The sequence below is a fragment of the Perna viridis genome, chromosome 3, assembly GCF_037379345.1.
Source record: "Perna viridis isolate PV_CMFRI_1.1 ecotype Kerala chromosome 3, ASM3737934v1, whole genome shotgun sequence".
Classification (NCBI taxonomy): domain Eukaryota; kingdom Metazoa; phylum Mollusca; class Bivalvia; order Mytilida; family Mytilidae; genus Perna; species Perna viridis.
Genome location: NC_142447.1, coordinates 50445128 through 50458250, shown reverse-complemented (window position 1 = coordinate 50458250; position 13123 = coordinate 50445128).

Genomic DNA, 13123 nt, shown 5'->3' with positions numbered 1-13123 from the left:
GAAAAAGAAACATGAGCAACTCGGAAATGTCTGGGAGAAACATAAGAGCGTTAGTGAAACATGTAGCAATAATCATATTCGAATGGTGAAGATGAGACTCGGAGGTCATTATATGTCATGTAACGATGTTCTTGAAGTCATTATACATAGAGACCGCGTTTTTTTCTCTCTAAATATTCCATCGACTTTCATCTCACCTATACAAATGGAAAGGTGTAGTTATTTTAGAGTTTCGTGTTCAACTAGTAAAGCGTGTAAAATTTGTTTCCTCAATTGGATTTTATTTTACACATTCAATAATATTAATGTAATTTATAACCAAATAACAATAATTTGCACAAGTCTACTGTATTAAAATTACGATTGTTTCGTATGCTTAATCAAACAAATACGACATATTTAAGTCAGATGTAAATGTAGAAGTCTTATCACATTTTTTAAAAATCTAGCTATCACCAATTACCACTCCCAGATCAGATAAACACATGTCACCACCAATTATGTATAAAAACACAAGTTTATATTTGCCGATATTTTCCGGTAGAAAATCCAGCGACAAGACAGACGACAGTGATGATAACCTGAATGAAACCACAGGCTTCATCCTTTTACTGAGCGTGTTAGAGAAGCCAGTAAAAACCATCCCCTGAAGGAACGCCACATAACTTTCATTAGATTTTCTCTAATAGGTTTACCAAGACTCTTATAATAAAGCGCTTCCCTTTTCGAAGGCTTTACTCTATTGATTTGACTCTTAAGCTTTGGACATTTTATTTCCAGCACCGTTTCCTCTCCGACTGTTTCCTAATTAGCAGGCATAGCTGACAACAGGCTTGCTCGAGGATAAAGGTAAGTCAGTCCCTTAGTCATATTTTCCAATGCAAGAAGAAATGCAACTTATCTTTTTTCTTAGAGGTTTCGAATATCATAATCATAAGAAAAATATATGATCGTTTGCAAGATATATATACTGTATATCATGGCGCTTTTTTGATTTAGTCATTAGAGAATATAAATATTGGCAGTTGAACATTTTCACATTCAATATTGACTTTTTTTCTCGATTTTATTTGCTATCAAAAGCAATTAAACAAATCATCTCTGTCAAAAAAACATGTTATGTACAAGCAAATTATTTGAAAATTGTGGTTCTGTGTTTCCAATTATATGGAAATTGGATATAAAGTTGAAAAGTTCACCCGTTCATTAATTGGTAATTTCATATTTTAGCTGTCAAATCATTTTAAAATTACTTCAAAACGTTGAAGATAAATCGAAGAGTGGTATAAGTAGCAACTGATTTGTTTTATTGATTCAGATATTTTTTTTCCATTCTGCTGTGTTTAATGGAAAGAGAATATAAGACACTGTAATGCCAAAAAGAATTTTCTCCCCTTTTACGTGAATAGGTTTTACATAATGCTGTTGATAATACACGAGTAACATATTGCAGACATTTGCGGCATAGTGGTTCCACTTTTTACTCGACAAACATTGACTACAGTTTAATAATCTGAACGAAAAGTTGGTTTGTTTCTTATATTTATTCTGAAAATCCAGACTACCAGAATTCATTCTTATAGTGATAAAGTGCATGGTACTATTCATGCATCAAGGGTATTTCAGTCGGAATCAAGCAGGATGTCCTCAATATCAGCTAAATATAATTTTGTTGAAATTTAATATTCTGTTGGCGTAGTTAATGTTTTGATTTGATATGTATGCACCAATGAAGACCATTTGTTATTCGTGTCATATTTATCTAAAATACACAAAAAGTGAAAATTACGAAAGCTGTCCAAGTAATATATTTCGTCTCTGACCGTCATTGTTTAAATGTTATTCTAAAAGTACTGTTTAGGCATGGGTGTACAATTAAGGTACTTAACCAAATTTTGTATCCCCGCGCATTTTCGCCGAAGAATCCTTTAGACATACTATACCCAAGTTTATACTACACAGCATATTGAATTATTTTGTTTGTTAAAGAAAATCTACGGTAAAGCCTAAAGGTTAAACTTGAGGAGCTTCTGTTTATTACCGTATCATCGATCGATGAAAAGTTTTCTTCTCTATACCTATTTACAGTCCTTTTGATCTTTCCCTGGGTGGTTGTCTCATGTACGCTTTTACTTAAATACTTTCTTCACTATTGTAATAACATTAAATTTTACAGTCACTTGTTGATATTGCAGGCAATCGGTCTGGTTACCATTCAACATACTACCATCAAATCTTACATTAAATCTCTTAGTCCAGTCACTCAATAAATTTTATAATTAAGTCAAATTATTCAGTCTAACAACCACTTGTTCGCACCAATATCAAGTCATACAATCTCTAGTTCATATTATTAGTCATATCGACTTTAAGTCACTCTGTCATTTTTCCATGACTTTCAATCCCTAGAGTACCTCAGCTATATTTTCATAAGTCTTCAAATCCTTGGTCATAATACTAAGTCATTTGATCTTTCAATCACTCCGTAATAATACCATAGGTCTTACAAACACTTGGCCATATTAACATAAATCTTATAACCACTCGGCCATAATACCATAATTGTTACAACCACTCGGTCATTATACCATCAATCTTACGACCATTTGGCCATAATATCGTGTCTGACAACCACTCGGTCGTAATACCAACAGTCACACAACCACTCGGTCATGATACCATCAATCTTACGACCACTTGGCCATAATTCTATAAGTCTGACAACCACTCCGTCATAATACCAACAGTCTCACAGCCACTCTGTCATAATACCAACAGTCTTACGACTATTTGGCCATAATACCAACAGTCCCACAACCACGTGGCCATATAACCAACAGTCTTACAACCACTGGGTCATAATACCAACAGTCTTACGACCACTCGGTCATAATACCGTAACTCTTACAACCACTCTGCCATAATACCATAAGTCTTACAACCAGTCGGTCATAGTACCAACAGTCTTACAACCATTCGGCCTTATAACTAACAGTCTTACAATCACTCTGCCATAATACCGTAAGTCCTACAACCACTCGGTCATGATACAATAATTCATACAACCACTCGATCATAATACCAACAACCTTACGACCATTTGGCCTTAAGGCTAAAAACCACTAATTCCACTTCCCATAGGCTTCTATGCTAATTTCACAATATTCAATGGCTTCTCTGGACTTTACCTTAACTTTAACCTGCAGAGGACTATATATCAGCTTGATTCTACATATGTCAGCTCACAATCCTCAGAATGGCATGTGGGGTTAGCAGACTTGCAGTGCAGTACTGGTCACCGGAAGTGAAGGGTCTATAAATAGCATGGGAAATCCCAGTGTTTTCACAAGATAGGGGTATATTTAAAAATCATTATGGAGATTAGGCTTCACATCACAAGAAGCAAAATGCACCTATAAAATGTACAGAAATGTTTTTCCTTTCAGAAACTGTTTAAATTTTTTAAATAAGATAAGAACTTTTTTCACAGTACTATGAGGAACAGGGGTAATTTCTGCGTAGGACTATTTTTGCGTACGTTCCAAATGCTCATTGGTTGAATTGGTGGTCTGTAACCTAAACAGTCACTTTTTGTCTTAGAAAAAATAAATAACTATACAGGTATCTTCCTACACACATACTGAATGCATTTGCAAAGTTTCAGTGAAATGTGACAAGCACTTTTTAAAATATTTGATTTTTAAATATAGGGTAACCAAGTTGTGCGAGCAAAAAAGTGACAATATTCTACCATACTTAAATGCATTAAATATTTGCAAAGAACTTTTTCTGACTTTTCAAATAAAAAATATCAATCACAACTTGTTTTTTAACAATATTAATGAAGAAATAGTTTTAAAAGTAATCATTTTCTGAGAAATTGGTCTATTTTTAAAAATTTATTTCTGACATGCCTCCCCCTTTTTCTTGATCACATGTCAAAAATCCTAAATCTTTAAATTTTCACAAAAGGTGATATATTTGGCTTTAAATTTGTAAATACAGTGTTTTCACATTAAAACATGACCAGTAAAGGGCACCTAAAGCAAAAAAAGTACTCAATAATGGATTTTCCATGTTGCCATAGGGGAATGCTTATATGGCCTTAACCGCAGTAATGAAAGTGAGTTTTTCCTCATTTCTAACCTAATTTTTGCTCAAATCTACACAAAACTTGATTTCAAGTGCTTATTACCACCATATTTAGGTAAATATAGCCCTCAAAGTTTAATATTTGATATTTTTACTAAATTTTCTACACTTATTACAAGATAGGACATAAAAATCAGCCAAAAAGACCAATTTTCCATAATTTGGACCTATAACTTAAAAAAATGCATATTTTGAAGGATTTTTGTAGTGTATTCCTCTCATGGCAAAGTTAACAAGATCTTCAAGTAGTTTAAAGCTATTTCAAAAAACTTTTCATTTTGCCATGGCTTCATCTTAAGGCTAAAAACCACTAATTCCACTTCCCATAGGCTTCTATGCTAATTTCACAATATTTAATGGCTTCTCTGGACTTTACCTTAACTTTAACCTGCAGAGAACTATATATCAGCTTGATTCTACATATGTCAGCTCACAATCCTCAGAATGGCATGTGGGGTTAGCAGACTTGCAGTGCAGTACTGGTCACCGGAAGTGAAGGGTCTATAAATAGCATGGGAAATCCCAGTGTTTTCACAAGATAGGGGTATATTTAAAAATCATTATGGAGATTAGGCTTCACATCACAAGAAGCAAAATGCACCTATAAAATGTACAGAAATGTTTTTCCTTTCAGAAACTGTTTAAATTTTTTAAATAAGATAAGAACTTTTTTCACAGCACTATGAGGAACAGGGGTAATTTCTGCGTAGGACTATTTTTGCGTACGTTCCAAATGCTCATTGGTTGAATTGGTGGTCTGTAACCATAATACCATAAGTCTGACGACCACTCGGCCTTATAACCAACAGTCTTACGACCACTCAGTCATAATACCATAAATCTTACAACCACTCGGTCATAATACCATAATTCCTACAACCATTCGGCCATAATACCATAAGTCTTTCAGCCACTCTGTCATAATATCAACAATCTTAGAACCACTCGACCATATTACAAAGTCTTACAAACACTCAGTCATATTACCATAAGTCTAACAACCAATTGGCTATAATAAAATTACATGCATCTATTTTTAAGAGGCATCTTTCAAGGGAAGATAATTTACAGGAAAATGTACTTTAGTAATATATGGGAACTGCAGCTATCAAATAACACTATAACAATAAAGTTGAAAATGATAGCACTTTCCGAATATCCGTGACATCCTTCATTTCTTGCATTATAAAGCTATAACATCGTTGCTTCCAGGAGATAATTCGCGACTGTCTTTGTAGATACAAACCACTAAAATCCCCAAAATATCTTTCGTAACACAGTGTTAACAAGATTTCAAGATTTCAAAATCTTAATAAGATAACTCAGACATAATGAATATGTAACATGAGAGTATTGTCATCTATACACATAAAATAATACATTCAACGTAATAAAATAATAATATAGTATTCACAATAACAATAGACAATATAATTATGCATGGTTTCAAAATAATGCAGCTATTCTTTTTATAAAAATACAAAGTCGTTTGTAAACCTCAACGTTACAAATTAATAGCAAACCTTCCATTTTAACTAAACTTGGATATTTGATATAGTAATCTGGTAAAAATCTATTTCTCAAATTGACAACTACTTCACTTTGACATATAAATAACAGATGAAGGTCATCACCAATACCATTTTCACATAGAGTACAAAACCTTCATGTTTAGGAACATTTTGACCTTTGTTGTGTATGTCTGTTTTCCATGTCTGGTCTTTGTCCCTGGATTACATTTTTTATTACCGCTATAACCTTGGTTCCCTTGTTTACCCTTCCACCTTCCTGTTTCTACAGGAATTCTATAATTAGAAACTCTAAATTTTGCATTCAACTGAATTAAATATTTCTCTAAACCATTTTTTTTTAAAAAGATCCATAAAACTGTCCCCTAGAAGATGTTGAAATTTCATTATTCCATCTAGCAATAAAATGATCTGATAAGATCTGTGTTAGCCAAACATTTGCACGATATAAGTGACGCTAACAATCAGCTGACTGTTCCTGTACTTGGTTTAATTTTTGTTTTCGTACTAACATATATACTCAATACTGATAGACACGGTTTGCACTCGTATGTGTAATACATGACAGATTGAGGTGTTCCTTAACGCCCTTGGATATCTTTTGGGGTCTCTCACGGACGGTGTAAAGCATTAAAGCGTTTACACAGTCCCCGGGCATAATCAAACCCGTAAATGTGGGACATTGAGTATTCGGGAAAATTAGTTGTCATGTGATCACGCTCATTCATTAAATTCATGAAAATCAATGCATTATCACGTGATTTAATTTCGATCGGTGACCTAGTGATTCAATTTGCAATATGCACGCTTTGCATATGTTCATTGTTGTGTTTTTCTATTTTCTATGTCTGGTCTTTGTCCTTTGATTACATTCCTTTGATTTCCGCTAGAATCTTGGTTCCATTGGTTACTCTTTCAAGACAAAACGTATGTACGTTCAAATTTGCTCATTGGGCAATACCAGTCTGCGTACATACTTGCCCCACGGGCAATATTAGTCTGTGTCCACACTTTTTTTTAAGAAAAAATTTCGGTGGCCTCCATTCGACTGTCAGAATTTATAAGTTTTCAACATAAAATCTATAAAGAAATTTTATGCACCACTGGTTTAATAATTTGGGATATCGTCAAAATTCGCTTCAAAATCTGTATAAAATGATGTAAAAAGTCGCCTTAATTCGAAATTAAGTTCGTGACCCAAGATTTTAAATTAGAGTTTTACATTATGTTCACTGTAGGTCACTTTGAAAAATATAAGAAAAATCTAGAGACAAAAATATTGGTGTGATTTACTTTAAGACTTTTACTTACTCGGTCATGTTAACATAAAGTCTTTTTTATAATAACTCGGTCGTTTTAATATTTAGTCTTATTATAATTATCCGGTCGTGTTGTCATTAAGCCTTATAATTACTTGGTAATATCAACATAAAGACTTTTTTATAAACACTAGGTCGTATGAAAATAAAGTCTATTTATAATCACTCGTTCGAATTAACATTAGCTCTTTTTCTATGATTACTCGGTCGTATTGACATATAGTCTTTTCATAATCACTCGGTCGTATTGACATATAGTCTTTTCATAATCACTCGGTCGTATTGACATATAGTCTTTTCATAATCACTCGGTCGTATGAACATTTAGTCTTTGTCGAATTAACATGAAGTCTTATAATCACTTGGTGGTATTAACATTACGTCTTATTATAACAACTCATTCTTATTAACATTTAGTAGTAATTATCCGGTCGTGTCTCATAATCACTTGGTCATATTAACATAAAGTCTTTTTAGAACACTTGGTCATATTAACATTAATTTTTGTTTATAATCGCTCAGTCGAATCAAATTTAATATCATAATAACTTGGTCTTTATTAACATGAAGTCTTATAATCACTCGGTTGAATAAACATTAACTCTTTTTATGATTATCAGGTCGTATTGACATAAATTCTTTTTATAATCACTCAGTGGTTCTAACATTACGTCTCACCATAATTACTCAGTCTTTAGTCTTTTTATAATTATCCTGTCGTGTTAACATTTAGTCTTTTTATAATTATCCTGTCGTGTTAGCATTTAGTCTTTTTATAATTATCCTGTCGTGTTAACATTTAGTCTTTTAATCACTTGGCCATAACAACATAACAACATAAGGTGTTTTGAAAACACTCGGTCGTGTCAACATTTAGTCTTTTAATAATCACTCAGTCGAAATAAGTTTAAGTATTATAATCACTTGGTCGTATTTACATTAAGTCTCATCATAATCACTTGGTCGAATTAATATTAGGTCTTTTATTACAATCACTTGTTTGTATTTGCACAAGGTCTAGTAATCACTTGGTCATACCTTTATGTCCCACATTAAACTTCGAAGTTATATCATTATACATTTAGATATTCGCATAAAATAAACATGATCATATTCCATTTAAGCACTGAAATAAGTCTAATAATCACTCGGAGATATTTACATATAGGTCTGACAATGATGATGATGTTTGGGTTTTTTTACGGTCTTGACTATCCTCACGGAGCGCGCGACCGTCCCTTACGGGGATTCTGTAAATAAATGTCTGTTAGTAGTTGGAGGTAGCGGAGCCCAGCTTTCGGGATACCCGACCGAAGAACTCAGTCATAGTATGTCCTACTAGCGGCTGGGCTGCTCTGTTGACGCTCTGGCCTACTCCCAGACCCCACGTGGGTCCGAGAGCGTTTCCCCACTCTAACTGTTAGGGAGTACGTCAACACGAAGAGTGGTTTGACAATGAATCACTTGGTCATATTATATATTGATCCAACATGACATCACATGACCATCATATCTTGAATATTGCAAGAGCATTTGGTCATATTACCATTAATATTCACGAGACATTACTTGGTCATATTACACTTAGATTCAACATGACATCACTTGACCATACCTTGAATATTGTAAGAGCATTTGGTCATATTGCCATTAATATACACGTGACATTACTTTCAAAATTCACATGACATCGCGGTCATATAAACATTAATACTAGCATAGATCATATTACCGCTAATATTCAAGTGTCATCACTTGATTATATTACTTTAAATATTCTAATTAGATATTGCAATTAATATTCACTGGCCAACATTTGGTCTTATAATAAACATATTTAAGTAAAGTATAAGAAGATTCATTGTGATATTCTAATTAAACTGAAACATTTTGGCATTTATTTATTTATTTTTTTGCCATTTAACAACTCTTGATATTTATTTCCGGAGAAAAAAAACATGTCAAATAATTACAAACCTATTTAAACCGCATCCACTACCAAACAAATCTTAATTTTGATTTGTGTGATTTCTAATGGAAATCTAAAAACAACAACAACAACAAAAAAAAAAAAAAACAAAAACAAAATAAATCAAAATTAAAAAAAACCAATGTACTATAGATTACAAACCTTGTAAGCCAAAAAGAATATATTTAAAAGTTACATGTAAACATAACATACTTTCAGCGTCTGCATTTTATAAATTTGTCTGCGTTTGAGGGGGGAGGGGAAGGGGGGGGGTCATTTCAAGTTTCGCTAATTGTTGTTGTTTTGCTTTTTACTATTGTGTAAAAGTCTTTATGTTTGATTGGTACAACCACTTTCTATTTTAAAAAAAAAACTTACGCTCACGGCAAAAATATTCCGCATTTGAATTGGACAAAGTAGGTTGTATGTATGTTTCTTCACTTGATAAAAATAAGGTGTGCAAGTGTCAGTCAATACAGAGTTTCTTCCGATTGATAGAAACTCAGAAGACGATCGGTGAGTTATAACACTTCAATTTATAGTTTGGGGATATTGTGGGATACTGTTAAATAGAATGGTTTGTTACTACCACACGTGTATAATACGTCTTATTGTAGTTATTAGTAGTTGATCTATCTCACTCTATGTTCGTTTCATATGTACAATATCATTATGAGTATCACACATTTATTTCTGACGGATTACCACTCGTTAACTCGAACTTAAAACTACAAAATAAAATATTTCATTAAAATATTTCATAAAAATATTTCATAATGAAACCAAATTTTTGGAATATTTAACACTTCGCACTCAACATACTTATTCTTTTTTAGATAATTAATAACAATACAAAAAAACGCAATTAATGAAAACAATAAGTTTTCACTATATACAATTGCTTAAGTAACTTAAAAAAAAAACGTGAGGTTGTTTATCAACTAGAAAATGTCACCTTCTTTAATTCTCTCTTTATTGTTAAAGTATATCCTTAACGTTTGTCTTGTCGTCGTGATGCAAGACCCTGAGGAAAATTATTTACTTGAGGTGAAAAGAAGACAAATCGAAATGTGCGGTGATGTTTCGTCTATGAAGGTGACAATTAAGCCATAATTTTATTATTGGCGACTGATGTTTCTAGCTTGAACAGAAAGAACAACTTAAATTATGTGATTTTCAAGACAAAAAGGAAATTACAAGATTTCAAGGTGTTCTATGTGAGAAATATGCTATGAACAATTTTAAATCAAATGTATTTTTTTTTCACTGAAAGACTTGAATCTGAATGACGACATTACAGAAATACAAGTTTAGGAATTACCCCAATTAATTCGAAAAACAATATCCCATTAAGTAAATGAGGTCAATGCCTCATTGGAAAGGAAAGAATATAATGACTTTGAATATTGAATGCTTTCTGTCATAGTGTCTCCCATGACCAATATAACTTCCATTCTATTCGTTGTCTACATTAATTGAGAGAAGTATAGTTACACGTTATACTGTTACGCTTCATGTCGACATAGAGAAAGTGGAGCGATGATATGGTTCCTATGTTCTAGAAGCGATAAAATGGTTCACTAGATTATAGAAGCGATAAAATGGTTCACTAGGTAATAGAAACGATAAAATGGTACACTAGGTAATAGAAACGATAAAATGGTACACTAGGTTATAGAAACGATAAAACGACACACTAGGTTATAGAAGCCTAGATCTCTTACCTAGTGATATAACACGGTCATATCCTAAAAATTCTCGAAGCAAACTATGGTTCGACAACAAGTGGTAGAAATGGTACGTATACCATTAACGTCTTGAGAAAAATAGAAACAGACAACTGTTAATTATAGATTGTAACAAACCGGAAGAATTTAGCAGGAAATCTCCTGCAACTTATTTGCTTGTATTTTATGAAGATAATGAGATATGGTCTATTCGCTGCGTCAATCGTCTAGATTCAATTAGCTTTCTTTTCACACCATCTAACTCAATAATAATAAAATGTTGGTTGTTATTTGCTGTAATTATCGTCACTCTAACAACTCACTGTTGACACCACACTCAATACAGATCAAGCTCATGTGATCTCGTCTTTCATTTAGCTAACTTGTGATTTTTTCCTTTGATATTCTCACGTAGAAAATTAACACAACTATTTAATACTTATGATATAATGATGTCATGAAATCCGCCATTTTTTGTCTCACCATATTTCAGTCACTGCGCTTTCGTCATTTTTTTTTCAAGTAGGATATGTAAGCATATTGTACATTGTGTACTTTGTTTTATGACAAAGCCCGAATCAATTAGTATCGTCTTGACTGAATTTACTATGTGCACAGTGTTATTGCTTCTTGGCTTGAACAGTTTTCACAATCAATTTGTTTTGTAACGAAACCGAAGAAAAAACGGAACGATTACAATGTATCATGTGGATTGACAATAACAATCTAGGTATTATACAGAACACACACTAAAATACATCATTGTGTTACTGTTTAATTCATTATTTGTTTACTGTAAAACCTTTACAAATAAAGAAAATGTCGAGAATTATTACAGATAAATATATTACGAAAATTAATATGCGCACAGACAATATCGCATAAAGCAATTTACCATTATGGGGAACGAGAAACTTATCTTTTGGGAACTACATACTTTCTATGGGGAACAACATAATATTTTTTTCATGGCCGCATTCTGCGACCGTACCAATATGCATGCAATAATCCTTATTTTAAATATCAAAGATAAAACTTTATTTGTTATCATTGATGCTATAGTTTATTGCAAGTTTGACTATAGTTGCTTTCTATGGTGATTATCATGTCGAAAAACAATAAATAGATATATCAAAAAAAGGATCAATCGTTGTAACAATACCAAGAAGTGCTATTTATTTTATCTTTACGATATTTGTAGTTAAAATATTTTTAACTATATTTTTCCTCGTAATTGGAGTATTGACCTTCATGAATATTTAGTCTGTATACGAAATACATCTGAGATAATTCATAGGATTTATTGCTATGGTGAGAAACAAATACGTCTTAGATAATCCTATATGGATTCGTTGTAATTATCTTTTTTTTCTCCCTCTCATATAAACAAGACGCTTCTTGGTTGTTTTTTGCTGTTCCCTTCCAAGGACAAGTGATCGTAAATTAAAGTTGTTGTACCAAAACATTTGCTTCTGTAATTTCATTTACTTAGCGGCGAAAACTAAAATAATTGATTAGAAAAAAAACCCTTATAGTCAATTGGAAATGTTAATGGAGACAGAAATGTTAAGAGCATTTTGTATTATTTGCATTTTCTTTCTAATACAGTTTAACTTTACGTTGTAGTTACAAACAGAAGCAAGAAGGGCCAAGCCAATCGTTGTAATATTTTTTTCCTTACAAAAGAATCAAAATAATTTAAGAAAACTGACAAATAAGATTGTTACAAGAATTTACAAAAAGAAATTGAAGGAGAAGACCATGTTATTGTGCGAGTCATAAATATCGAAAGTAGTCTTTACATGTTCATTAAAATTAAATTGAAACAAAATTATTTCCTTTTTTTAATTAATTAATCGCGATTTAAAATTAGGCAATTTGAATTTCCCCCGTCTATGGACGCCACCATGATCAGTTGAGTTGTGACGCCACGAAGACGGTCTGTAAAGTGATTGATTACGATGTCTGAAGAAATCTCAGATTTGTGACTTTCACCTTATAATTTCAACCCAAAATAAATAGAAGAAGAGATTGAGGCACAACATGTAAGTAAATGTCAGACAACATTGACGAAAAACGGAATTTGCTGTCAGAAGACTAGTATGTCATAGGAAAATCTACTTCCAAAGAATGTTTGTGTTGCCATCAAAAACTTTTAGAATATGCTCTTTTATAATTCCTGCATTCGTAATGTTGACAAGACAACATGTTTTGGTGATAAGATAAACAGGATCGTAGAAATATTTACGGAAAATTCTTTGTTTACATATTATTTGCAGTACTTGTATCAGTACCAAACCGACTTAGTGACGTCACAAGCCAATCGGAAGCTTTCGGTTAAATATCAATAAAGTCTGTTATGATCTTCCTTCGGAAAGGAGAGCTCTGCAAGATGGCTATTTACATATATATATTTCAAAGATTTCG